The 27,710-nt window shown below is 43.2% G+C and overlaps 1 pseudogene; it reads left to right on the forward strand.

The window, feature by feature from the left end:
• The first annotated feature begins 887 nt into the window (after positions 1-887).
• The window catches only part of LOC147005102 (actin-related protein 3B-like), a 242,741-nt pseudogene continuing 215,918 nt past the window's right edge, over positions 888-27,710 (forward strand).

Consider the following 27,710-nt stretch of genomic DNA (forward strand, 5'->3'; position numbering starts at 1 on the left):
AGATTGATTTAAATCAAGGTCCCATATATAAAACATGCAATCTTTGTTTTTCTGAGTCTGGCCTATTTTATTTATCTTAATAATATCCCTTTACATCCATTTTTCCCCAATCATCATGATTTCATTTTTTAAAAGATTTATTTATTTTTATTTATATAAGTACACTGTAGCTGTCTTCAGACACACACCAGAAGAGTTCATTGGACTGCATTACAGATGGTTGTTAGCCACCATGTGGTTGCTGGGATTTGAACTCAGGACCTCTGGAAGAGCAGTCAGAGCTCTTAACTGCTGAGCCATCTCTCCAACCCCATGATTTCATTTATTAATGGCTAAATAAGATTCCATTGTGTATCAATATTACATTGAAAAGGAATCCATCCACTTTTGTCACACATCTAGCTGGGTCCCGTTTCTTGGCTACTGTGAATACACAGTGGTCACCATTGCCATGCATCTGTCTCCAAGGTTTATTGACTTGGAGTCCTTCAGTTATATCCCTGGTCTATACCGCAGTTCTGTGTTTAGTTCTTATTAGGAACCTTCACACTGTCTTCTGTAATAGTTCTGCCACTTCACAGTCTACCAGCATTGCATGCAGTTTCCTTTTCTCTACCTCATCACCAGCAAAGCCAGTTTGTTTGCAGTAAACACAGAAGGACCAGAGGGAGTTGCATGGTAGACAGGTCTGCCAAGGCCATCAGGTAGTTCCATGTACTGAGAGGCACTGCTGTAAATACTCGTATTTTCCTTATGTTTGTGTTACTGGGAACTGCCCCCCAGGAGGCCTTCTTTCTGTGGGAGCACACAGCCTCCTGTGCTTTCCTTTGGTGACTCTGCTGCTTCTGCCCTTTTTGCTCTAGTGGCCTATATGACATGGCATCGTTGAAGACTGGGATCTTATGGAAAGGTTCATGGAACAAGTGGTCTTTAAGTATCTTCGTGCTGAGCCTGAGGACCATTACTTTTTAATGGTGAGTAGTTGGAACCAAGAGAAATACACTCCTGTGAATTCCAAAGTACTTAGATTTCATTTTTTTAAATATATTTTATTACGTATTTTCCTCAATTACATTTCCAATGCTATCCCAAAAGTCCCCCATACCCTCCCCCCTCTCCCCCATTTCCCTACCCACCCATTCCCATTTTTTTTTTTTTTTTTTTTTTTTTTGGCCCTGGCGTTCCCCTCTACTGGGGCATATAAAGTTTGTGTGTCCAATGGGCCTCTCTTTCCAGTGATGGCCGACTAGGCCATCTTTTGATACAAATGCAGCTAGAGTCAAGAGCTCTGGGGTACTGGTTAGTTCATAATAATGATCCACCTATGGGGTTGCAGTTCCCTTTAGCTCCTTGGGTACTTTCTCCAGCTCCTCCATTGGGAGCCCTGTGATCTATCCAATAGCTGACTGTGAGCATCCACTTCTGTATTTGCTAGGCCCCGGCATAGTCTCACAAGAGATAGCTATATCAGGGTCCTTTCAGCAAAATCTTGCTAGTGTATGCAATGGTGTCAGCGTTTGGAAGCTGATTATGGGATGGATCCCTGGGTATGGCAATCTCTAGATGGTCCATCCTTTCGTCACAGCTCCAATCTTTGTTTCTGTAACTCCTTCCATGGATGTTTTGTTCCCAATTCTAAGAAGGGGTACAGTGACCCCACTTTGGTCTTCATTCTTCTTGAGTTTCATGTGCTTAGCAGATTGTATTATATATCTTGGGTATCCTAAATTTTGGGCTAATATCCACTTATCAGTGAGTACATATTGTGTGAGTTCCTTTGTGATTGTGTTACCTCACTCAGGATGATGCCCTCCAGATCCATCCATTTGCATAGGAATTTCATAAATTCATTGTTTTTAATAGCTGAGTAGTACTCCATTGTGTAAATGTACCACATTTTCTGTATTCATTCCTCTGTTGAGGGGCATCTGGGTTCTTTCCAGCTTCTGGCTATTATAAATAAGGCTGCTATGAACATAGTGTAGCATGTGTCCTTCTTACTGGTTGGAACATCTTCTGGATATATGCCCAGGAGAGGTATTGTTGGATCCTTCGGTAGTTCTATGTCCAATTTTCTAAGGAACCGCCAGACTGATTTCCAGAGTGGTTGTACAAGCTTGCAATTCCACCAACAATGGAGGAGTGTTCCTCTTTCTCCACATCCTCGCCAGCATCTGCTGTCACATGAATTTTTGATCTTAGCCATTCTGACTGGTGTGAGGTGGAATCTCAGGGTTGTTTTGATTTGCATTTCCCTAATGATTAAGGATGTTGGACATTTTTTCAGGTGCTTCTCAGCCATTCGGGATTCCTCAGGTGAGAATTATTTGTTCAGTTCTGAGCCCCATTTTTAATGGGGTTATTTGATTTTCTGGAGTCCACCTTCTTGAGTTCTTTATATATATTGGATATTAGTCCCCTATCTGATTTAGGATAGGTAAAGATCCTTTCCCAATCTGTTGGTGGTCTTTTTGTCTTATTGAAGGTGTCTTTAGCCTTGCAGAAGCTTTGCAGTTTCATGAGGTCCCATTTGTCAATTCTTGATCTTACCGTGCAAGCCATTGCTGTTCTGTTCAGGAATCTTTCCCCTGTGCCCATATCTTCAAGGCTTTTCCCCACTTTCTCCTCCATAAGTTTCAGTGTTTCTGGTTTTATGTGAAGTTCCTTGATCCACTTAGATTTGACCTTAGTACAAGGAGATAGGAATGGATCAATTCGCATTCTTCTACATGATAACAACCAGTTGTGCCAGCACCATTTGTTGAAAATGCTGTCTTTCTTCCACTGGATGGTTTTAGCTCCCTTGTCGAAGATCAAGTGACCGTAGCTGTGTGGGTTCATTTCTGGGTCTTCAATTCTATTCCATTGGTCTACTTGTCTGTCACTATACCAGTACTATGCAGTTTTTATCACAATTGCTCTGTAGTAAAGCTTTAGGTCAGGCATGGTGATTCCAACAGAGGTTCTTTTATCCTTGAGAAGAGTTTTTGCTATCCTAGGTTTTTTGTTATTCCAGATGAGGTTGCACATTGCTCTTTCTAATTCATAAATCCAAGTAAATGGTGAGAAGCTGGAAGCAATCCCACTAAAATCAGGGACTAGACAAGGCTGTCCACTCTCTCCCTACCTATTCAACATTGTACTTGAAGTCCTAGCCAGAGCAATTCGACAACAAAAGGAGATCAAGGGGATACAAATTGGAAAAGATGAAGTCAAAATATCACTTTTTACAGATGATATGATAGTATATATAAGTGACCCTAAAAATTCCACCAGAGAACTCCTAAGCCTGATAAACAGCTTCGGTGAAGTAGCTGGATATAAAATTAACTCAAACAAGTCAATGGCCTTTCTCTACACAAAGAATAAACAGGCTGAGAAAGAAATTAGGGAAACAACACCCTTCTCAATAGTCACAAATAATATAAAATATCTTGGCATGAATCTAACTAAGGAAGTGAAAGATCTGTATGATAAAAACTTCAAGTCTCTGAAGAAAGAAATTAAAGAAGATCTCAGAAGATGGAAAGATCTCCCATGCTCATGGATTGGCAGGATCAACATTGTAAAGATGGCTATCTTGCCAAAAGCAATCTACAGATTCAATGCAATCCCCATCAAAATTCCAACTCAATTCTTCAACGAATTAGAAAGAGCAATCTGCAAATTCATCTGGAAAAACAAAAAACCTAGGATAGCAAAAACTCTTCTCAAGGATAAAAGAACCTCTGGTGGAATCACCATGCCGGACCTAAAGCTGTACTACAGAGCAATTGTGATAAAAACTGCATGGGACTGGTACCGTGATTTCCTTTTTTAAATGCAGAATCCCCCTAAAGACTTTGCATGAGTCAGGCTGCTTTTAGGGGAAAATACCAGAAAGTGCAAGAAGAATATCAAGATCCTAAAGGCTTAGCACCCTGCAGACCAGGAAGGGCAGAGCTCGGCTGCCTGGGGCTCCTCGGACCATCAGCTTCAGGATGAACCGGGCTTTTAGTGTGGCTCTCTGGTGCCTCAGGACAGCTTTCCAACTTCCTGTGTTGCTACTTCAGATTCTTTATGTATTTCTGCTCAGTAGTAGAAGGGAAACCTTTCCCTGCAGCTTTCCTAAGCTTAGGAACCTTCCCGGTGGTTTTGCCCTGTGTGCCTGAGCTGTCTGTGGGTCTCTTAGACTGGGAGGAGGGGTGAGTACTGTAACCTCAAGCACAAGGTCCAGAGAGGGAGGCTTGGGAGGGAAGCTCTTATGTCCTGCAGTGTCCTCAGGAGTGGACGCTGTGACTATTATTCTGTTATTGCAGAGGAACCCCAGCCATGAGATCACTTTCCAGTGTTTAGATCCTATTGTAGGAGGGAACTGATCTGAGTTATGGGCTCTGATGATGGTATGTAAGTGTCCTGTCAAACAACAACTGCATAGAGAAATGAGAAGAAATATCTCCTGGGATCTCTGAGATCTCATTGTTCTATTTAACACAATGTTTCCTTCCATGGAGCAGTCCTTTTACATTAAAAGTAGGCTAAGGTATAATATGCTTCCTTAGTGAACAGAAACTCTGTACAACAGAAGCTGCATATTAAAACTCACATGAATTAGCTTTGGATTTTTCTGTGCAAGTATATTGTTAAATGGTTCCAAATTTAGTTATAATGATTTTCAGTGTTTTCCCATACACACTCTTTAGACTTGTCTGGCTTAGAAGGTGGTAACTACAAGGTTAATAGTTAAGGAGTCTACATAGTTAATGTCTGTCAAGGCAAATCTTTGAGGGTGCTCTGAGCTGCCCCTTAGGTGAGATTGTCAGGCATGGCTTCTGTGTCTTTTAGGCCCCTGTATTTCCTCCCCTGAATTGGCAGAGTCATTATGTTGACTAAAGGAGGCCAGGGGACTGACAGCATGAGTTCCTTTGTCTCAGACTCTACCTGCTGGGCTTGGCACTTTCCCTGCTCCTGCTTATTACTGACTACCTGCTGGACAGGATTTTAGGGCCCTGTACCATGCCAGCTGCTGCCTTCTGCCTGCTTCAGCTTACTGTGACAGGGCTCTTCTCTGCCTCTGCCTAAAGGGTATCTGATCTAAGGAGTGAGTGCAGTGCATGTCACAGGATGCTTTTCAGAGAGAGAGAGAGAGAGAGAGAGAGAGAGAGAGAAATTGATTTTCATCTCTCCTCTTGTCTCTGCCTCTATTTTCCTCCTGGTCCTCCTCTTGGTCCTCTTCCTCCCCCCCCCCATCTCTCTCACACATACACACCCTTCCCTGATTTAGCATATATATAAATGGGAAAAAACAATCAGTTTCTAGGAAGAAATAGGAGTTGGAGTTTTACGTGAACCTAGAAAATCCATTTGCCAAATATAGGTATCCATGATAAATTTCAAAAATATTCAAATTCATTTCAAAAAATACAAAGTAGATCATACTGCACACACTGCACTATGAATCTGCAAGTGTTGAACGTGGCTGTGGGAATTTCCTGTTTCTTCCAGGTATATGTGTGTGTATGTGTGTTTTCAACTTATGTGCAGGTGCCCACAGAGCCCAGAAGAGGACCTTGTGTCCCCTGGAGTTAGGGTTACAAACATTGTAAGCTGTCAGACAAGTGTGCTGGGATCAAACTTAGGTCCTCTTTAAGGTCTTAACCATTAAGATAACTTTGTAGCCCTTCCACCTCATTTTTATACTAAAACAATTACACGTACAGATTGTGTGTGGTGGTGGTGGGGTATGTGTGTGCTGTGGTATGCAACAACTCTATAAATCAGTCTGGCGATTCCTCAGAAAATTGGACATAGTACTACCAGACGATCCAGCAATACCTCTCCTGGGCATATATCCAGAAGATATTATAAGTGGTAATAAGGACACATGCTCTACTATTTTCACAGCAGGCTTATTTGTAATCGCAAAAAGCTGTAAAGAACCCAGATGTCCTTCAAAGAAGAATGGATACAGAAAATGTGGTACATTTACCCAATAGATTACTACTCAGCTATTAAAAGCAATGAATTTATGAAATTCTTGGTCAAATGGATGTATCTGAGAGATATCATCCTGAGTGAGGTAACCCAATCACAAAAGAAATCACTTGATATGCATTCACTAATATGTGGATATTAGTCCAGAAACTTCGAATACCCAAGATACAATTTACCAAACACAAGAAAATCAAGAAGAAGGAAAACCAACATGTTGATACTTCATTCCTCTTTAGAATACGGAACAAAATACCTATGGAAGAAGTTACAAAGACAAAGTTTGGAGCTAAGACAAAAGGATGGACCATCAAGAGACTACCTCAGCCAGGATCCATCCCATAATCAGCCACCAAACCCGGACACTATTGCATATGCCAGCAAGATTTTGCTGAAAGGACCCTGATATGGCTGACTTATGTGAGGTTATGCCAGTGCCTGGCAAATACAGAAGTGGATGTTCACAGTCATCTATTGAATGAAACACAGGGCCCCCAAAGTGGGAGCTACAGAAAGCATCCAAGAACTGAAGGAGTCTGCAACATGATAGGTTGAACAACAATATGAACTTACCAGTACCCGAGCTCATGTCGCTAGCTGTGTAGTTTGCAGAAGATGTCCTGGTTGGCCATCATTGGGAGTAGAGGCTTCTTGGTCTTACAAAATATGCCCCAGGACAGGGGAACGCCAGGGCCAAGAAGTGGGAGTGGGTGGGTAGGGGAGCATTGGGGAGGGAAGGTACAGGGAACTTTTGGGATAGCATTTGAAATGTAAATAAAGAAAATATCCAATAAAAATAAAAAATAAAAAATAAATCAAAAAAATAATACTCAAAAAAAGAAAAAGCTATACCATTGACTTTTTGTGGTTTTCATTTCTCTCTGTGTGTGTGTGTGTGTGTCAGAGAATAACGTTGTGTGTTCCCTCAATCAATTTTAAAAGAAGGGCAACTTATTTATTTTTCTCTCATATAGTACATTCTGTCCCTTTCCTTCCCCCAACCCTCTCCCCTCCACCTCCCCTTTCCCCAGATCCACCCTCCTTCCCCTCCTCTAAGAAAAGCACAGGCCTCCCAGGAACATCAACCAAATACAGCATAACAGGGGGCAATAAAACTCAGCACTTGTTATCATATCAAGGCTTGGACAAGACATTGCAGGTCAGTGGAGGAAAAGGTTCCAAAAGGAAAGCAAAACATTCAGAGAGAGCCTTGCTACCACTGTTAGGAATCTTGCAAGAACGCCAGGCTATACAACCATAATATAAATACAGAGGACCTAGATCAGACCCGCACTGGGCCTCTGCACTCTGTGATTCCCCCATGCGTCCTTGTCAGTTGATTCTGGTGTCATGTTCTTTCTTTATTTATTTTTTTATATATTTTCTTTATTTATATTTCAAATATTATCCTCTTTCCTAGTTTCCCCTCCGAAAATCCCCTATCCCCTCTACCTTCCCCCTGCTCCCCAGTCCAGCCACTCCTAATCCTGGTCCTGGCATTACCCTATTCTGCTTTAAGGGGGGGGGGGCAGGAAGAATCTGGGAGATAGAGAGGGACCTTGGAGGGAGAGAGAAAGGGGAGGAAATAAGGGAGCCAGTATCAGGTACTGGAAGGGATGGGAGAGAGGTACAGGAGGTCAGGAAATCGAAAAAGAAATTACATAGGGGGTGGAAGGATGAGGAACAGGGAATAGACCCTTGAGGCTCTCAGACATCAGGGAGATAGAACCTGTAGAGACCACCTCCAGTAGATAGGTATGCCTCCCCCACGTCCCCAAACCCCACTGCGACCCCTGCCAATGCTCTCTGTCAAGGAATAGTGCCATCCACCCATCTCAAAGATTTTAACCAAGAAATGTTCCTGAGAAAAGGAAGAACAGGGACAAGAAATGGAGCAGAGTCTGAAGGAAGGGCTGTCCAGGGACTTCCCTACCTGGGGATCCATCCTGTCTTCAGACACCAAACCAGACACTGTTCCTGTGGTCAAGAGGAGCTTGCAGACAGAAACTTGGAGTGAAGGTTCTTTGGGAGGTGTGGCCAGCAACTGACCATTGGAGCAAACTATTAGACTGAGCATTGCAGGAGCGTGCAGAGAAGCTGGAGGTGAAGAGGGGAATGGAATCCTATTGAAAAACAACATCTGCTGGCCGGACCACCCAGTGCTCCTAGACATTAGACCACTAACCCAGGAGTGTATAAGCAGGGATCTATAACTCCAGATACATTGTAGCAGATAATGGCCTAGCTGAAAGCAATGGGAGGGGAGGACCTTGGTCCTGTGGAGGTTTGATGCTCCAGTGTAGTGGGTTTCTCAATCAGTAGGGCAAGATGGGAGGGTGGGTGAAGGAGAATCCTCATCCAGGCACAGTGGAGGCTGAGAGTGCAGATGTAGTTTGAGGGGTTAGTGGAGGGTAACCAGGAAGTGGCATATCATGTGAGATATAATCCAATGGAATGATTAATAAATACATTTTTAAAACACACACATAAGCCAGGCATTTAATTTTACCAGTGAAGACTCATTAGCACTAGCCAGCTCAGAGAGTCAGGGAAAGCACCTAGCTGACCTTCCTACCCTGATGAACTCCCAGTAGGAAAGAATTCTTTATCCTTCTGCACACTGTCTTAAATATCCTTCAACTTAAAGTCCTTCTTTCTAAGACCAGACAGTGGTGGTGCATGCCTTTAATCCCTGCACTAGGGAGGCAGAGGCAGGCAGATTTCAGAGTTTGAGGCCAGCCTAGTCAACAGAACGAGTTCCAGGACAGCCAGGGCTATACAGAGAAACCCTGTCGCAACCCCCACCCCCCAAAAGGCCATGCTTCTGTTTAGTTATATTCATTCCCTTTCAAATTGTTAGTTGCTCTACTTCTGGTCGTGGTGTTGACTTTATTTTGCTTTGCAATACATGTGTGTGATAGGGATGAGCCACACGACAAAAATGTACACTGAACAGAAAGCTCTTGGATTGCAGGTCTGTGCTAGGGCTGAGCTACACCATAAGAAGGGTTTTTTCTTTTTTCTTTCAGAAATTAACACAATCTTGGGGTTTACAATGTGACCAAATATCCTGCAGTATAAATTATCAATATTCCCTCCCTTATAGAAATCAAGCTCTCTGACAAGTATCCTGGTAGTTTCCAGGCATGTCTGAGTGCATCATCGTGGGAACACGATGATTCCAAGGACATCAGAAATGGGCTCTCAAAGCTGTTTCACATGGAAAATAGAAACCTAAAAAACACCAAGCCACCACTGATCCTTATCATAAAGGATAAATTCCCCTTCCCCCTTTTCACATAATTTATGGGATGATATCACCATTCTTGTCCTTGGCTCAGTGTCCTATGTGCTGCTGAATGGGAGTGTTTATGTCCAAGGGTCAACAAACAAACCACAGAAACACTGAATTCAGTTAAACAGGGAAGGTTTATTAAATGCACACCCCATGACAGAACAACTGGGACAACAGCTGAAAACTGTATGCTAGACATTTCTTAGGGCCATAAAAAAAAAACAAAAAAAAACAAAAAAAAAAACATAAAGAGCTCATGCACAAGGGCTGGAAATGCTGCCCTGACTAAAGCCGTTTTAGGCATAATAGTTCATATTGATCTTGAATTTGAAAGATCTTATGTGAAACATATAGATGTGGAAATTTATAAGGTTAAAAAACCTCATAACATACAGAACATATCAGGGTACATGGCCAGCATAACCCTACTCTGAGTCAAGATTTTGTTTCATATTTTTTTACATAAATGACTGGTTCCTTCGTTAGGGTTTTACTATTGTGAACAGACACCATGACCAAGGCAAGTCTTATAAAAACAACAGTTAATTGGGGCTGGCTTACAGGTTCAGAGGTTCAGTCCATTATCATCAAGGTGGGAGCATGGCAAAAGCAGAGCTGAGATTTCTTCATCTTCATCCAAAGGCTGCAGGTGGAAGACTGATTTCCAGGAACCTAAGGTGAGAGTAATAAGCCCACATCCACAGTGACACAATTACTGAACCAGGTCACACCAATTCCAACAAGGCCACACCTCCAAATGGTGCCACTCCCTGGTGCAAGAATATACAAAGCATCAATTTCCACTCCCTGGACCCCTAGATTTTTTCAAACACATGAGTCTATGGGGGCCATACCTAAACATTACATAATGCAAAATGCATTTAGTCCAGCTTTTAAAATCCTCATAGAACATAGCTGTCTCAACAATAGTAAAAGTCCAAAGTTCAAGGCCTCTTCTGAGATTCATCCAATCACTTCACTGTAATCCCCATGAAAGACATGAAACCAGCTGGGTAAACTCCAAACACTGCATCTCCAAGATGTCAAAGTGGTCTTCAGATCTCCACTCCTTTTTCATCTTTGTTAACTGCAACAAACTGCTTTAACCTGGGCTGTTTCAACTTCCTGTTAGCAGCTTTCCTTAGCATGTATCCCATGGTTCTGGCATCTTTAATGTCTTTGACTCTTCAAGGTAATTTCAATGTTACAGATTCTTGTTTCACTTTCTGGGATTCCACTTTATCTTCTTGGCTCCTCCTAAGGGCTGGCATTACTTCTCCACCTCTGCCCTCTTTAGCACTCTAAGCTCAGGTTGATCTATTCCACTACAGCTGCTGTTCTTTGTGATCCTCCCATGATAATGACAAATCCAATACACAAGGTTGTTCTACTCCAACTAGGCTTCACCAATAGCCTCTCATAGGCTCTCTTCATGTTGCCAAGCCTCAAATCCTTTTCATGACACCCTCAGTCCTGGACCATCAACTACAGCTGAGACTACACCTTCTCCAATGACCTTCCATGATCTCTCACAATGCCAAGCCTCAGCTGTTCTTCATGATACCTCATGCCTTCAAAACCAGTACCACCTGGGTGACACTTCCATATTACCAAGTCAAGAAGCCACATGAAGTACAACCTTGACTGTCTCTAGAACACAGGTTCTTCTTGCTACCAGAAAACAGTTCCCAGATTTCACCTCAGTGATGCTGGTCTCTTCTTAATCATTGCTAATTTCTTAGCTCCAACTAACCAACATCAATTGTCCTAGTAGTTCCTTCCATTCCTAACTCTAGAGCAAGAGCCACATGGCTGAAGGGGCCGAGTCTGCTGCATACAAGAACTAGAACATCACACCCATGTACTATTACATTATCACTGGCTTTGTTTTCCAAATCCTTCCCTGCCTAAGCTTGGCCATCCTGGTTCTTGCCCTGTAGATTGACCTTGACCGACATAGATCAATATGCCTGTTTCATAGGATTAAAGGTGTGCACCACCATGCCTGAATTTAAATTTAGCTGGGTAGAGTCTTACCACAAGGTCCCACTCCCTTAATCTGTTATCTCCTAGAACACAGGATTTTTCTCCATTTCACTTCCTGGTACCCCTTTAATACTCAAACCATGTATTTTATATTTTTCCTTTCTAAGCTTGCTATGCTTGTTCAAACTTGTCTTCCTAAGACTTAACCAGAGAACAAAGTCTCTGCTGGGCTTTTCTGAAACTTCCATTGTCAATGCAATTAATCTGAGGCTCTTCACCTTAGTCTCAGGCAGACTTTTCAGTCTAGGGCAAAAAGTATCCACATTCTTCACCAAAATACCACAAAAACAGCCTTTCTGCCACATTCTGAAATTCTTCTCCTTTGAAATCTCTTGGACCAGGTCAACACAGTTCAAATTATTCCCAGCAACACAGTCTTCCATATTCCTACTTGGATGACCCATTAAGCCACATTTAAGCATTCCACTGTGTTCCAAATCCAAAGTCTCAAAATCCACAATCTTTCAAATGAAAGCATGGTCAGGCCTATCCCAGCAATGCCCCATTCCCTGGTACCAACTTCTGTCTTTTTTTTTTTTTCCAAACCTGTGTGACTTCTTTATTGAGACTAACACACATAACAAACCTGAGTAGACACTTTCACAAAATGTGATTTGTGCTAGAAAGTGTTCTATGATGCCTTCTAGATCACAGGCCTGACAGGCCCATGAAGAAGCCACTTTATCTTCTAATAAGGAAAACATTCTAGACAACAAATTCCTGGTTTACAACTATCTGGTAGAGCTGGTGGAAAAGCAGGAAGGGACATGCTTTCCCAAGTCCAGAACTTAGGCCACCAGAGTGAGAGCAGCCTGTCCTATGGCTACAACACCCAGTAAAGCCACATGACAGCACAGTCCAACCAACTGTGAAATGAATGCTGAGGAGGACATGTTGCCTCCGAGTTCAGCTGCAGAGGAAACAAGTTAAGTGACATATATAAGCTGCAGTCTTCAGGGTCTCTTCTCCAAGTTCCTCAGGCATTCAGTGTGACCCGACTGTACAAAGACAGAGACTCTTACAGTACAGTATGCTGGCCATATTGGGGAAGGACTCCCAACTCCTCCATGTGCCCACCTGACTGTCCCACTATATATACATTACATTAACCACAAAAAAATAAAAAAAATTTTTAAAAGGCAACATGAAACTTCTGTAAACTGGACCAGCTCCAAAAAGATTAATACTACAACTATTCCTTTACCCAAATATATACCTGAGATTAGATGCTCATGAAAGTTTAAAAGTATCAGTCCAGCCTTACATGTACCCTCCACCCAAGTTTAAAGTGATTTTTCCCAGAACAAGAGTCTTGGGATTTGGAGAAGCCAGCAAGAACTCCAGGTACATTGCTCAGGCTAAGTTTGTCAGCTGTGCAGATGATCCCAGTTACAGGCCAGACAGTCATCTAAAGAGTGTGCACCTAAGGGCTCTGCTGTTCAGCTCTGAGGAAGGCTTGATTCACAGTGAAGAGGTGGAGCAGAACGATAGGACAGAGATGTACAGCAGTCATTCCTCCAAATCCGCCAGGCCTAACTTATGGTCTCCACATGCAGCCGTCCACTTCCTTAGGGCTTAGGTCCTCCCTGGATTAGCTCTGATCCAGAGGAAGTGTTGGGATATTATGTATCAGCAACGGTTCTTGCGATGCAGCAGGCGCCCAGGTGTTTTGGAATAAGGACTGTGAATGGACTTGATGCATTTGCAATCCTGGTGGTCTGTGTACTTCTTGAAATGTGCCTCTTAATCTGCTTCCAGTGCAAGTCTGCTCTACCATTGAAGCCTGAAAGTGACCTAGGCCCTCTTCCTGACAGGAGTAGAGGGAACCCTCTGGGAGAGGCCATTGGGTTGGGTGGCTACTGGGTGGGGAGGTGGATGGGCAGGCACAGAGGATGAGTATGCCCTGGGCTGAAAACGACTGGATGATAGCTGAGGAGTGTATGGAGACCCTGTATGCAGCATCACACTGTGGGGTGGGAAAGCAGATGGACCAAGAGTCATTCCTGAACTCAGAAATGGTGGTGGAGTTCCATAAAGATAGACACTGGTTGCCAGTGAGTTCTGGCACTTGGTAGCTGCATTATAGTTGTCCAGATCTAGAAATTCTTTGGGACTCTGGCCTCTCCACAGATTCATCCATCTTTTCTTCTTCTGGACCAGAATTGTGTCCATCAGGAGGAACAACTTTAGCAGTCACTGCACCCATTTGAGTTGGAGAAGTTAAGGCAGAATTTAGTGTCTCACAACCTTGCAGACTAGACAGGATATTTTTCTCTGGGAAGAGGGAGCATGGAGGGTGACTCCCTGGGGGTCCACTTGGGCTTCTCTGGGAAGGGAGAGATCGCTACCAATCAGAAAAGACCTGTGGACATGTATAATGAGGAGTCCTCTGATAGGGGTGGGAGGAAGGCTGAGAAGAAGGCTGGTAGGTATATCTCATTCCTTGCTGAGGATGGTACCGAGGAAAGAGTCCAGGTTGGGGACTATTAGCCTGGAACCCCCTGGGAGGAAAGGACTGAGCCTGTGATCCTGAGGACTTTCCTCCCATCATAGATCCCAAGCCTTGCAAACTTGGACTCATAGGATACTGTGTAGCTGAGTTAGAGTATTCTATGCCAGGCATGTATAAGGGAGAAAACTGGTTCACCTTGCCTGCCATCCAACTGGGATCTGTGCAAAGAGGTGTAGTAGCATTTGGTCCTGTACATAGCATGGCTTCTTGCAATGTTTTACCTCTGGGACAGATTGGCTTTTCTGCACCACTACCATCAAGGCCCTTCCCCTCTGACCTACAGGAAGATGCTTCACCAACGACCCCATTTTCAGGGAGTTTCCCCATCTCTGCCACTATGGAGAAGTCTCTCAAACAGCCTTGCACAGCTGGGCTGCTGTAGCTATTGTCCAAAGGCCAGGTGTTCTTGTTCTTTGATGTGTTAGAAGTGTCTGCAGAGTCTGAAGCATCACTTTTGAGTTGGGAGTTCTCTGTCTCCCTTTCTTGTGGTGAGCTTTGTCTGGTACAGCTGGCTTGCAAGGGAGGTGCAGGGTGAAGTAGTTGTTTGAGGTATTCCCCCTCTAAAGAGCAAATGCTTGCTGCTTTCTCTTCCTGTCCAGGCAAAGGCTCTGGGTCGTCCTCAGGCTCTTGTGTTTCAGTCATCTCCTGTGTACTCCCAGTGTTGTCCAATGCAGGCTTGGGCACTGACACACGTACTGATGACAAATGAGCTACCTGCAGAGAGGGACCAGGTATTGGGTAGGAGTGGGCTGGAGGGGTGTGGTAAGGAACACCTGGGGGAAAGACTACAGAGTAGAGCTGCTGCATGGCAATCGTTTCAGGGAAGTCCATCATGGATTCCCCTTCTTGTGTCCCCCGGAGGATCTGGGAGGGCCTTCTGAATCGAGGACTTAGTGCTGGAGTTGGAGGTGTCTGCAAACCATGTCCATCAGACTTACAGGGTGGCTGCATATACCCTGAGGAAGGAACTCCATGTGGTAGAAAGCTTGACTATTTAGTCTACTGTTTTGCTGGGATAAGTCTCATCACTCGGCCATCCATCACATGACCAATGGTATGAGGGTGGTGAGAGGGTCCTGGACCCAGGTGGGGCTTCTCAACTGGCCCCAAACATCCAGGGTTTACAGTACCATGGTTCCCATTCCAAACAGCAGGGTGTCCTCGATTTAGATACTTGTATGAATGATAAATATGACCAGGAGGAATTTCAGACCTTTCAGGAAAGTCTGGGGGTCGGGCTGGAGTCCCACCATGCCTAGAAGGAATAAATCCTGCCTGGAATGGAGCTGGTGGATACATGTTTCCAACTTGACTGGGACAGTTCATCTGCCCAAGCTGTAAGGATGGGACATGTGACACCATATTGGAAAGGTCTGAAGCACTGAGCAAGGATAACCAATGGTTACTAATTCCAACTGGAGACTGTATAGCAAAGGTTGGGTGTTGCAAGGGCTCCTCTGGGGGCACCTCTGGAATTCCAGAGGAGCCATGTAAGTTGATGGGTTCTGATCCTTGAAGAGAGCCAAACGTTCCTGGTGCTGCTGGCTTCATCTGGTTTAAAGGGAACCTACCACAATGCAGGGGGCAAGAAAAGCCTTAGCCATTTGATGTGTGGACCTCTGGAGGGAGTTTATGGAACTGCTGCTCTGATTGTCCCCTGAGGAGGCAGCTCAGTGTGCTGCGGGCAATGATTTTCCCCCATTCTTTACTGGTGGCTGTTTCCTGCTATACACTTCTGTGTTTCTTGAGAGAGTCCAAACATGGCTTCCACTATTTCTACTAGACTGACTCCTTCTTTTTTAGCATTTTTCATCCTCTTTGATCCAAAAGTCTTCATCTGTGTCTCCATCTTCACCAGGAAAGTGTTTTGTCATGGCCCGATGGAAACACTGCTCTAAATTGTCAGACATCTTGGTATATTCATTACTATCACCATTGTATTTTTGGCAATTTTTTAACATGGTCTTCGTGACATTTACAAATTCCTCCCTGGTAAACTATGAACCTCCATTTAATTTCTTCTCCATTCTTGAAATATCCATGGGGGTCTTAATAATCTCGTAATAGTTGGGGGCATAAGATTCATCCACAGGTTCCACGAAGGGCCAGGAATCCTTGTGAGCCTTCACCACATCTAGAACTTTTACATGGCTGTGAAATCATCATCCATTACAAAGAGGTCCTTGGTCTTCTTCCATTCCCTCATAGGAGAATTCAGATCCAAATGGGAAAGTTCTGGGAGTAGCTCCTTGCCTTTAGCCAATAGACATGCTCATTCTTCCCTGAGCATTCTCCTCTTAGCCCAGACTTCCACTGCCTTGACCTTTTTCCTCGTTTTCCTGCTTTCTCTCCTCCTTTAACATATGCTCTTGCTCCTTTTTCTGCACTGCAAGAAGGATCTGTCATTCCTCCTCCTCCACCCTGCGCTTCTGTTTTTCTACCTTGGTGAGCATGGGAGTTTCCTCTACCTTGGTGGATTTGATGGGCAGGTGGTCAGATATAAACCTGTGCTGCAACTCTGGCTTTGTGCCCTGTGGATGTTTTCCCTTCTGAGCAATCATGTTGCAGATTTCAGGCAGGAAGTCCTGCTAAGGAGCTTGTAGATTTACTCCTCTTGGAGAGAGGTCGGCTCTCAGGAAGCTCTCAGTAACCTGTCTCCATTCTTCTGTTAGACACAGGAGCCACCAAGTACCTTGACCTGGCCCTCCGGATCCATTTCTTGTGTGTAGGTCAGACGTCAAAGAGTTTTCTTCCAGCTTTTCAGTGGATATAATCTCCTCCTGTAGTTTTTTTTTTTTGTTTGATTTGCAGGCTTTCCTCTTCTTTTGTCTGTTTTTCCAGGAACAGTTGAGACATTTTTTTGCCTTTCACATTCCCTGCACTTCAGTCCATGACTTCTTTTAGCTCCTGTAGTTATCTGACATTAGTCACAGGGAGAGAATGGTGCTCCAGACCATGATGTCATGTTCTCAGAACTACTCTGACCTCCTGTGTGTGACAGTTCCTACCTTACCTTTCTTTATCACCAATTGTGGGTGGCAGCCATTTCTATACTGTAAACAAAGAACAAGCAGTTGATAGACCCAGAGGGGGATTCTATTTTTACTTCTGGGATGTTTTGTGTTTCAGGGTGGAAGTTGATCAATGTGATGAACATATTCTCCCCCTGCCTGACTTATTAAGCCAATTCCTTGGTTTAGAGTAACAGGTTGGATATCCGAGCATCCGCAAGATCTCAAATACTTTTAATAGTGAATTTTTAGTCTGACTTGTGAAACCACAGGGCTCTGAAGCCAAGTTGTTCCCTGAAGAAGACATCTCTCTGGGCCTCATAAGCACGTTTAAGGGGGAATGAGGATACATCTGGCTACTTACATCACCTGATCTCTCTAGAGTGATGTTAGAACTGAGATCAACTCAGAAGAAATCTCATGCTGGGACCAATCTCTTGGTGGTGTCACTAGGTTACAGGCCTTTTTCCTTCTCTTTGGTAAGTCCACACTCTTTGCATTCTCACATCAAATATTCTCATATTCATCTACCTACAGTGGCTCACAGACAGACATCATCCCCTATACCTGTCATGAGCAAGGAGCAGTTTGAGAAGGAAGAGAACGAGCTGATCAAAGAGATCCAGCTCACTACCCAGGAGACAAATGAGCTGAGAGATCGCCTGATCTATGTGACCGAGGGATCCATGAACAAGAGGTATACCTTGCTCCAAAACCTGTGGTGTCAGTCCGGGGTCTGCAATGCCTCCCTCATCTTATGCTTTTGAAGGGGAGGGTTCTAGGAAGCTATACCACAAGAACATTAGTGGGCCTCACTTCATGCCCCTATATACTTATTAGAGGAGTGGCCCCACCTGAAGTTTTGTCAGGAGCAAGAAGGGAAATAGACTCTTGTACTCCCTCCACTTGAAAAGAGGAACTTGGAGTCTGAGTGAAGAACTCATGGAAAGAGGCAGTGATGATTTCCTAGGGTTCATTTGGAAAGCCTTTGACAGGAGGTTGCTAGGTGAAGTGTGTTTGTAGTTGTGTTTTTACTTGTCTCCCAGGTGACTGAGTGTTGGAACCTACAGGTAGCAGCTGGAGGGGCCTGGTCCCACATGGTTCTTCTCAGTGCTTGATTAGAATGCCTGAAGTTCATGCCTGTTCCTCTTTGTCTGTGTGCCTTATACTCTGAGGCAGTAATGTTGCATGCATTACTCTACCTCTCATTGTGTTCCCTTTGTCTCTGTCTCTCTTTGTCTTTCATTCTCTCACTCTTTGATTCTCCATCTTGTGTATAGTTCTAAGTCTGTGAGTCTATATGCATGTACAGGTACAGACCTGTGAATATGTTTTGTATGTTTTTATTTCTCTCCACAATTTGGAATCTAGGGGTAGATGTTTTGGCCTGAGGATTTACCTGCCTAATAGTTTCCAGGTGAGGTGGGTCCTGAGGACTGGTAGTCCCCACTTTAAATAGCATTGCACTTTGACTATGTGGTCACAAGTGTTCATACATTTGTATACCTTAGGCAGATTATAAATCGGTGGTGATGTCTGGACTCATTTCCATAATTATGTATAATAACTGTCTCTACAGTATTAGGTATCCAGGATTTAGAATCCCTTTTATGGAAACAGGGGAAACACCATCACAACTGTATGGTGGGTAAAGACCTGTAGCCTAGGACCCTGAGAACATAACTGTTTATTCTGCCCTTCAGGCCAACTGAGTAACGCAGGGAGCCAGGGCACCCTCCATTTGGATGCCTAGCTTCTGGTGTCCAGGGGCCAGGATATACCGGTTTCCCAAGGTTAAGAAAATCCCAGCATTTAGAATGCAGTGTGTGGTTTCCATGGCTGCAGTAGTCCAGGACCCAGCCTGAGTTCATGTGTTACTAAATGCCTAAGTTTATGGAGTTCTGTCTTCCTGGGACCAGGCCCTACCACAGGCCAAATGGACATTATAAAGAACTGAAATTAAAGGAGAAGGAGATCATGACATTCCTACATGAATTAGAGAACAAGAACATGGAGGCCCGAGAGAACAAGCAGGAGCTCAAGAAGGAGATAAATTTCTATTGGTAAGTTCTTGTCTGGGAGTCCAATACTTGTGAAATGGCCATTTCTACCTTCCTTTGTTTCTGGTCGGGAGACTGCAGGTCTGGTTCTATACTTTATGCTTTTTAGGCATCAGTGTGCCTTGGATTTTTGGACTCAGTTTTCCTAAGTCTCTAGGAGACTGATACCACTGCCAGTGTTCTCCAGGCATCCTCAGGAGCCTCTAAACAGACAAGTGATTCAGATCATCAGAAGGTTATTATGTTGTACTGGGCCTCTGGGGCTCAGGCAGGGTTTTACAGAGCTAAGTGAGGTGTAACATGAGGATAGAACGCCCTCCCTTTGGTTCTAATGACTACCCTGATTGTAGTTGCACCCTACTAATTGGTATTGTCCCAATGCATGGGCTGTCATGAGTAGATGGAGATCCCTGTTTCTTTTGGAAAAACATGGACCCTTTTGGTGTTTGGACTGCAGCACAAATTTCTTCTTCCATGAAATGGCTATTTGCTGTTTGTACAGCTGTCATGGATGTATTCTGGTGGATTGTATTAGGTCTTCACAGGAATCAGGGTACATGTCAGGTTAATGGGACCTGTAAGTAGAAATGGGAGGAGGAGGCTGCAGGAACTTACCATGCAGAGTGTGTTTCCAGTAACCTGCACAGCCGGCTCCTGCTGGAGAAGAATCTCATAAAAAAGAAGTTGGCAATATTGCAGCAGGAGAAGAAGGAAGTACTGGCTGATTGGGCCGTCATTCGTCAATGTTTGATGGAGTTGAACCTGAGTGGTACAGAAGAACAGGAGAAGACCAACAACCTGGAGACTAAAGAACATCAGGTAGGGACAAACAATTCGGCCAGGCTATGACTATCTGATAATTGGCACAATAGAATCTATCTTTGCTTCCTCCCACCAACTTTCTAATCCATACTTCCAAGCAGCCGCCCTCCTCATGTAATGTAGCTGTTCTTTGCTCTTTTTTCACACAAGTATTCTGGGATGTTAGCCTCTTGTGAGACTCTGAATTAGCCTCTTTGGAGGCACTATTATCACTGGCAAGTGAACCTTTCAACTCTGCTTTAGTCTTCTGTCCACTCAGGGTGACAGGTGAATAACATGTCACATTCTTGCATGCATGTCTTCAGATAGGTGGAATGCTATGTGGAGGTTTGAGTGAATTCTGGGTCCTATCTGCAGATTTCATATCAGTAATTTCAGTTTGAATATTAATGTTGACTGTACAGTAAAGATGAGGTACTGGGAGATAAAGGTCTGACAGCTGCCATGCCTTTCCCCACCATTCCTGTGTCTTAGTAACTGCCTTCCGTTCCCAGGTCTCAGAAACTGCTAGAGAGCTGGGATTGGCCACAGCTAAAGAAGAGACCATCTTGCAAAATGCATTGTCATGCCAGGAGGCCCCTGCTGACCCTGATTTCCAGCATCCAGAATCTTCCTCAGATGAATCTTCCTCAGATGAATCTCTTTATATCACATGTCCTGAGTGGGAATAGGCCCTAACTAGGAAGCCATGGCTGATTCAGGGTGTTATTGCCTTTTCTCTTCAGATAATTCCTCTTGGCAGAGAACGGAGGTGACTGCACTGCTAACAAATGTCCAAGAGGAGTAACAGGCTATAGGTCTGTGCTGCTAAAAGTGAAGAAAAAAGATGAACAATAATTTTTTTATAGTTTTGTTTGAAGTTTTCATTTTTTGTTCTTAGAGTTGTTGATATTTTATTTAGAAGTTATATGTTCTCATTCTTTTATTTCATTGTTTACTTTTGCCTTTATCTCTATATTAATTGAAATTGTAAAACCTATTTTTTAAAAATTCTATTTCTTATGCAAAAAATGGATTTGCAAGTCGTGACTTTTGAGACCATCTTCCTTATTCAGGTTTTCTATCCCCTGCTGTAGACCTAGAACTCACATCCAGAGATGGATTTTGTAAGTTCAAGACAGCCAGGGCTATATAGTAAAGTCATAGCCACCTAGGGGTATACAAGGTGATGAACTTTTGTGTATCAATAATTTTATTTACCCCATGGACACACACTTGGTGATGTAATCACTGCCATACTGCATCCATGGTGTCATGAATTCTCATACTCCTAACATATAGCACTGTGTAACACACATTCATTCATGATCCTGTGAACCAGATACTGAGGAATATACAATCATTGTTCTAGAGCTGCTGAGGATATAAACACATTCAGAAAGGAATACAAAATAAATCAGGAAGGCCAGAGCCATATGCCTCAGTTTACTTGCAACAGAGCATCAGTGATTGAGGCGAACAATAGCTTCCCTTTGGTTCTGGCCTGAAAAGGTCAGAGCCATTAACTGGGAGAAAGTTCAGGGGTCGTCCCTCCTGAAAGGGAGGGATGTCTAAACATGGCTTTCTGTGAGCCAGAGTTTTTCCTTGTTTCTAGTCAAGAGTTAATATTTACCCGGAGAGGAAAATGTCCTTGGGTCTGCAGATAACAGTTTCTTCTTGTGAAGTTTGTTCTCTTTCTGAGGAAATGACTCCAAAAATGATAATATTGTCTGCCCGGTGCAACTATGTAAAAATGTTATTTTTTGGGCCTAATTGGCAAAGTCATAACCCGTGTTTTTAAGCTGTAGAAATCAGTAAAGCTTTGCTTCTTGCCACAGAGCATTAGTCTGTCTGTTTCTTTAAGGCATTCACAAAGCTCATCTTCGTCAAGTGATAACCACACAGCAGACATAATGACCTTCCATTTCTTGCTGGGAAATAGCTTTTAATAGATGCTGTTGTCCTTGACCATAAACTTGCTTTGTTTTGCTGTTGCTAATTAGACTTATGTTGAACATTTATGTGAATGAGTGTTTTTCCTACTGAATATAATACTGAATGTGGCTCCTCCTGAGGGACATTTCCCTCAGAGCATAGATGGAATCACAACCATTCCTGGAGATGATTGTTAGGTACCATGTGGGTCTTCTTCTGAGTAGCAGATGTTCTAACCTGTCAGGCATCCCCACACTTCCTGCAGTTGGCTTTTGCCCTTCCAGTGAATATGCTGTATTAGATGAACAGGATCAAATCCACTTGAGTGGAGAATCTCAGAAGATCTGTAGGTACAGTGCCTGACCTGCCCACACTCAGTGTCCTAGGCTGCCAGGCATGTATACACGGCTCTGATATTACCACTGCTATTTCTGTGTTCAGAGCCTTTTAAGTGAACAAAAAGGGGTGGAAGGAATATTGCTGTTTGTGTGCTCTGCTCCCTCAAGAGTCCCTAAAAACAGGTGCAGTCAGGTGAAATCTTAATTGATCAGATAAGGCTAGAGGCTCTTATTGGGCAGGGGGAAGAAAGGCAGAGCTGAGATTTTTAGAGAGGGGAAGTGAGATGGAGAAGAGAGAGGGAATGAAGGACAAAATAAGGAGGAATAGGAAGATGGTGCTGGACTACGGGGCTCTAGGGGCCATAAGTAACTGGGGATTTCATAAATGGGAAATAGAGTAATGTAGGTACATTTTCCTGATCTAAGTGTGCAGGTTGTATTTGTATGTGTTGAGTTTTGCATTGTTTACATGGGCATTTTGTGGTTGTAGATTTCCCCTAATAAATTTGTCTGGCATATTACAAGGGTTTTGTGTTATTATTTTAAGAGGTAAAGGGGAAGTGTGAGTGGCAGCCAGCTCACTGGAGGCTAGCCACAGGTGGTGGATGGCATTGGAAGTATGAACAGCCTGGCAGCAGCTAAACATGGGAAACAGGGCAATAGTGCTACATGGGGCTGGCCACTCAAGGTTAATGAGATCGTCTTTCCTGTCCCTGACCACTTTAGCATGGATTGGGTTTTGATTTTATGTTTTGCTGTTTTTCTTTTTTGTTCTTTTGTTTATTTTTTTGCTATAAGCTACAATAATGTATTTCTTTTTGTTCTAAGCATAGTAGCAAACTGTTCTACTTGAAAAAAAAAAAAAAAGATCCCTCATGACCTGTTTTTTTGCCTGTGATCCAAGCCCTCCCCAAACTGTGTAAAATCCCTGTGTGATAAGTTTGTTGCAAAGTGGGAGTCTTAACACAAGAACAGGGTAGGTGGTGAAGTGAAGGGTGTAATGTGTAGGCAGCCGCACACCCAAAAGATGCCCTGGACCTCCAGTACACCAGTGCCTTAAACAAAGCCATTGCACAGGTTCCAGCCCGAATCTGGCGCCAAACCCTCTGAGAGGGTGTTACACATCAAAGGGTCCGACATACTGACAAATCCCAGGAGGACACATAGCTCTCCACAGTGCTGGGGTGGATATAGGCGGTCCTCCAGGGGTTTCCCTGAGTTCCCCAGTAGCATGGAGGTGTTCCTGAAATAAAGAAAGCTGTTGAGAAGAATCTGACCTTGTTGCATCTTTTCTTGCTGGATAAGGTGAGCACAACAGTAATGGGGAAATCTGGAAGAGTATTGGGTGGCCTAGGGCAGGCCAGCTTCTGTAAGCACTCAGCATACACACCTATTATCCCCTGCTGTGTCTACTCTTATCCATATTTGTACATGTAGGAGACTTTTCTGTCAGCTTCTGTAATTTGTACATAGTTATTTAATTTGGGTTATAAAAAAGTTTACTGTAAGAATGGCATATTGAAACATGCTTCCCTGCACCCAAATTCAGAATAGCTACAGTCACAGTCCTGTAGAATACATACTCCTCTTGCAAACAAAACAGGTTCAGAAACCAAAAATATTAACAATAAATAACAAAAAAAAAACCCATCCACACAGATCAATTTTAAGAGTTCAGATGTCATAGGATCTATTTTCTTCTTTACATGGAATTTTAACTCCAGAAAGGAAGGCAACATAAAGTGAATTACCATGCTGTGTGGCCTACTGTGGAAGGAGAAGTGACTTGGGCATTTCCAGTACTGTATATAAAGAAGGTATTCATAACAAACCTGCCTGTCACAGTTGGGATTTGCTACACATCTCATAAAAGTCTCTTCTTGGTCAAATCCCCCTAAGTTCTCCCTGATTTAATCCTAAGAAAAGCCTTGAGCTGCAGTGCAATGGACAAAGATTCAACCCAAGACAGCCACCACCATGCAAGTGACTAGTAGAGGCTATCCTACCTATGCATGCTTTGGACCTAAGTAGCCAAAAGTGGCTTTCCCTGTTTCTCCACAGGGGCTAGCTAAGCAACTGTGAATCTCAACCAGCTACAGCAGTCTCCAGGCCCAGTCCCCTGCACTCCTAAACTTGGACCTGACTGAAAGAAAAGATGGGAAAAATCTAATAATAATTCCTTCGTTTACTTCTATTGCTGCTAACATAATCGTTATTGTTGTTATTCCCAGGGAAGGCCCTGGGTCTACACTGTAATAAGCAATAATATTGATCTCTTTTCAATAGCTAGGCAGCTGTCAAAGCATCTCACTTAAACAACATCAATGTGAGGTCTGGATTCTTATCATCAATGACAGATAAGGAAGCCAAAGCTCAGTATGATGGACCCACTTGCCCAAGGCTGTACTTAGAGCATGGCGCTGAGAAAATGTCAGTCTGATTATGGTCACCCACTCTTCCTTCTCTGATACCACACCCAGCTGGCAGGGTAACAGACCATCTGCCCATATACACCTTTGAATTAGTCCTGACCCCTCATCACTGCTCCCCCTAGTGGTCAAAGTGATCAATGCTCTACTCCCTACAAGCAAGAGTGAGCAAGTCCTCACCTTGTGAGGTGAGTGAGGACTGAATGAGGCACTGGGGAGCCTGGTACTCTCAAGGGTCCAGTCATGAGGCTGTGGCTCTCCAGCTGGCTCCACAGCCCACTCCCTCACCCTGTCCTTGATGTGGTGATGTGCTGAACCCATGCTGGTATAATAGCCATCTTTGCTTTCAACTTTCTAGCTCCTATTAATTCTGTCTATCCAGAAAGGTGACAAACTTACTCTGCTTAGAAAGAAAAGCAAGTCTGAAACACAAGAAAAATAACACTAATTTTGTTATGTTTTGGTTTTTTGAGAAAGTGTTTCTCTGTGTAGCTCTGGCTGTCCTGGAACTCACTTTGTAGACCAGGCTGGCCTCGAACTCAGAAATCCACCTGCCTCTGCCTCTCGAGTGCTGGGATTAAAGGCGTGTGCCATTACTCCCGGCAAAAAATAAAACTTTTATGCTTTTGTTTTACTTTTGATTTTTGTTTTAAAGTCCAGATCTACCCTCTGTCTCTTCCACATCCCATACCTCCTCCCCTGTCCCTCCTCCGTCCACGATGTTCCCCAAACCCACCCCACCAGACCTCTAAACTTCCAGAGACCTCAGTCTCTTTAGGGTCAGTTGCATCTTCTCTGACTAAACCCAGACCCAGCTATCCTTTCCTGTATATGTGTGAAGTCATAGCCACCTAGGGATACACAAGGCGATGGTCTCTTGTGTGTGGATCATGTGGCTTACCCCATGTACACACACTTTAAGACGTATTCACCTCCATACTGTATCCATGCTGTCATGAATTCTCCTACTCCTAACATAAAGTACTCTGTAACACACATCCATCCATGGCTCTGTAGCCAAACATTGAGTAATATACAGTCATTGCAGTGCAGCTGCTGAGGAAGTAAAAACAATCACAAAAGAATATAAAATAAATCAGGAAGGCCAGAGTCATGTGCCTCAGTTTTGCTTGCAATACAGCATCAGTGATAACCACACACCAGATATAATGACCTTCCATGTCACTCTGGGAAATAGCTTTTGATAGATGCGGTTGTCCTTGAATATAAACTGCTGTGTTTTGTTGGTGCTAATTAGGAAGGACAATTGAAGCTCCCCTTTTGCCATAGAAGATCTAAGAATATATTGTGGAAGTACTTGTTCCAGGTGACTGTGTAAGTATTTACTGAATGGAACTGACTCAGCCTGGAGATGAATCGGAGAGTTAATGTGTGAAAGAATTAATCCCCTCTCATTGATGTCAGATAAGGGCATCCTTTGGTACATATGCAGCTGGAACCATGGGTCTTCTTTGGTTAGTGTTTCGTCCCTGGGAGCTCTGGGGGAATCTGGTTGGTTGATTTTGTTGTTCTTCCCAAGGGCTTGCAAGCCCTTTCAGCTCCTCCAGTCCTTCCCCGACCTTTAATATTCTTGAATTCAGAGTAACTTAATATTTATAAAATAACTGAAGGGATTTTCTTTTTCCTGTTTTTCTACTTTCTTGTTCCTGTAAACTTTCTCCTTCAGCTATATCAAGACTTTGTGTGTGTGTGAGTATATGTGTGTGTGTGAGTGTTTGTGTGTTTGTGCATGTGTATTTGTGTGTGTGAGTAATTTATGTGTTCTGCTTTGTTGATGTTTATTTAACTTCTCTAAAGGTTCTCAGGAAGAAGGCTTCTGGAACACACCCATCTCACTTCCCCTAAGTCCTGTTCTCAAACTGTATAGTGTGCTCAACAATAGGTATTTACCTTCAAGTTTTAGGAGACAAAACAGGGTGAAAGCAGTTGATTACTTGTATTGTCCCTTGGGCTCCCTTAACCATCAACCCAAAGGAGGTTTTCTATGCCTTGTAATATGTATTTTTTTATGTAGTCTATAGTTCCTGAGGGAAGCATTATCACACCAAGTAATTATGTATGTGTGTATATATATATATATATATATATATATATATATATATATATACACACACACATACATTATGTGTGTGTGTTTGTGTGTGTGTGTTGTGTGTGTGTGTGCATGCAATTTTAGATAAATATAACATTGTATACTTTTTATATTTTCTCAAGTATATTTTCTTTATTTACATTTCAAATGTTGCCCCTTTCCTAGTTTCCTCTCCAAACCCCCCCTAATCCTACCCTGCTGCCCCTGCTCCCCAACCAACCCACTCCCATTTCTGGTCCTGGCATTCCCCTGTACTTGGGCATAGAGCCTTCACAGGACCAAGGGCCTCTCCTCCCATTGATGTTCCCTCTCTTCCTCTGCAATGTTCTTTCTCCTCCTTCAACAACTACACTTCTGTTTTTTCCATTCTTTCCTTCATATCACCTGTACCCGGCTATAGCTCTCTCTAGACCTTCTTCTTTTCATATATAGTCTTCCTTTTCTTTCATATCTTCTATAGTTACTCCAAGTTATGTACTTACATCTAAAGATTGGGAGATAGGAAACACAAATTATCAACATCATGTGGAGTTTGTTCTTCTTGTGTATGGTTTATATCACTCAGTGTATTTTTTAGGTTCATGCATTTAGCTGAAACTTTCTTGATTTCATTTTTCCTCACAATTGAATAATGCCTTGTGTGTTTATGCCCTGTTTCCTTATCTTTTCATCAGTTCAAGGACATTTAGATGGTTTAAATTCCCTACCTATTGTGACTACAGTGCCAATGAACATAGCTCAGCAGATTTCTCTGTAGTTGGATGTCATTCCATTGGACCATAGGTAAAAGAGTGGAATGTTGAGTGATATGTAGATTTACTTTTAGCTCTTTGAGATTTCCCCACATTGGTTTACAGAGCAGATGTATCAACATGTAAACTCATGAGTAAGGGTTTTTCTTTTCCCAAGTAATTTTCTGGATTTATCATCATTTCTTTTTTATTTTTTCCGTTTTTAATGTCTATTGAAAATAGTTTTTTTATTTTCTTTTTGTATTACATATTTTTTTCATTTACAATTCAAATGCTATCCCAAACATCCCCTATACCTTCCCCAACCCAGCTCCCCTAACCACTCACTCTCACTTCTTGGCCCTGGCTTTCCCCTGTACTGGGTCATATAAAGTTTGCTAGACCAAGGGGCCTCTCTTCCCAATAATGGCCAACTAGGCCATCTTCTGCCACATATGCATCTAGAGAC

The sequence above is a fragment of the Mus caroli genome, unplaced genomic scaffold (genome assembly GCF_978045245.1).
Source record: "Mus caroli unplaced genomic scaffold, Mus_caroli_1 scaffold_4, whole genome shotgun sequence".
Classification (NCBI taxonomy): domain Eukaryota; kingdom Metazoa; phylum Chordata; class Mammalia; order Rodentia; family Muridae; genus Mus; species Mus caroli.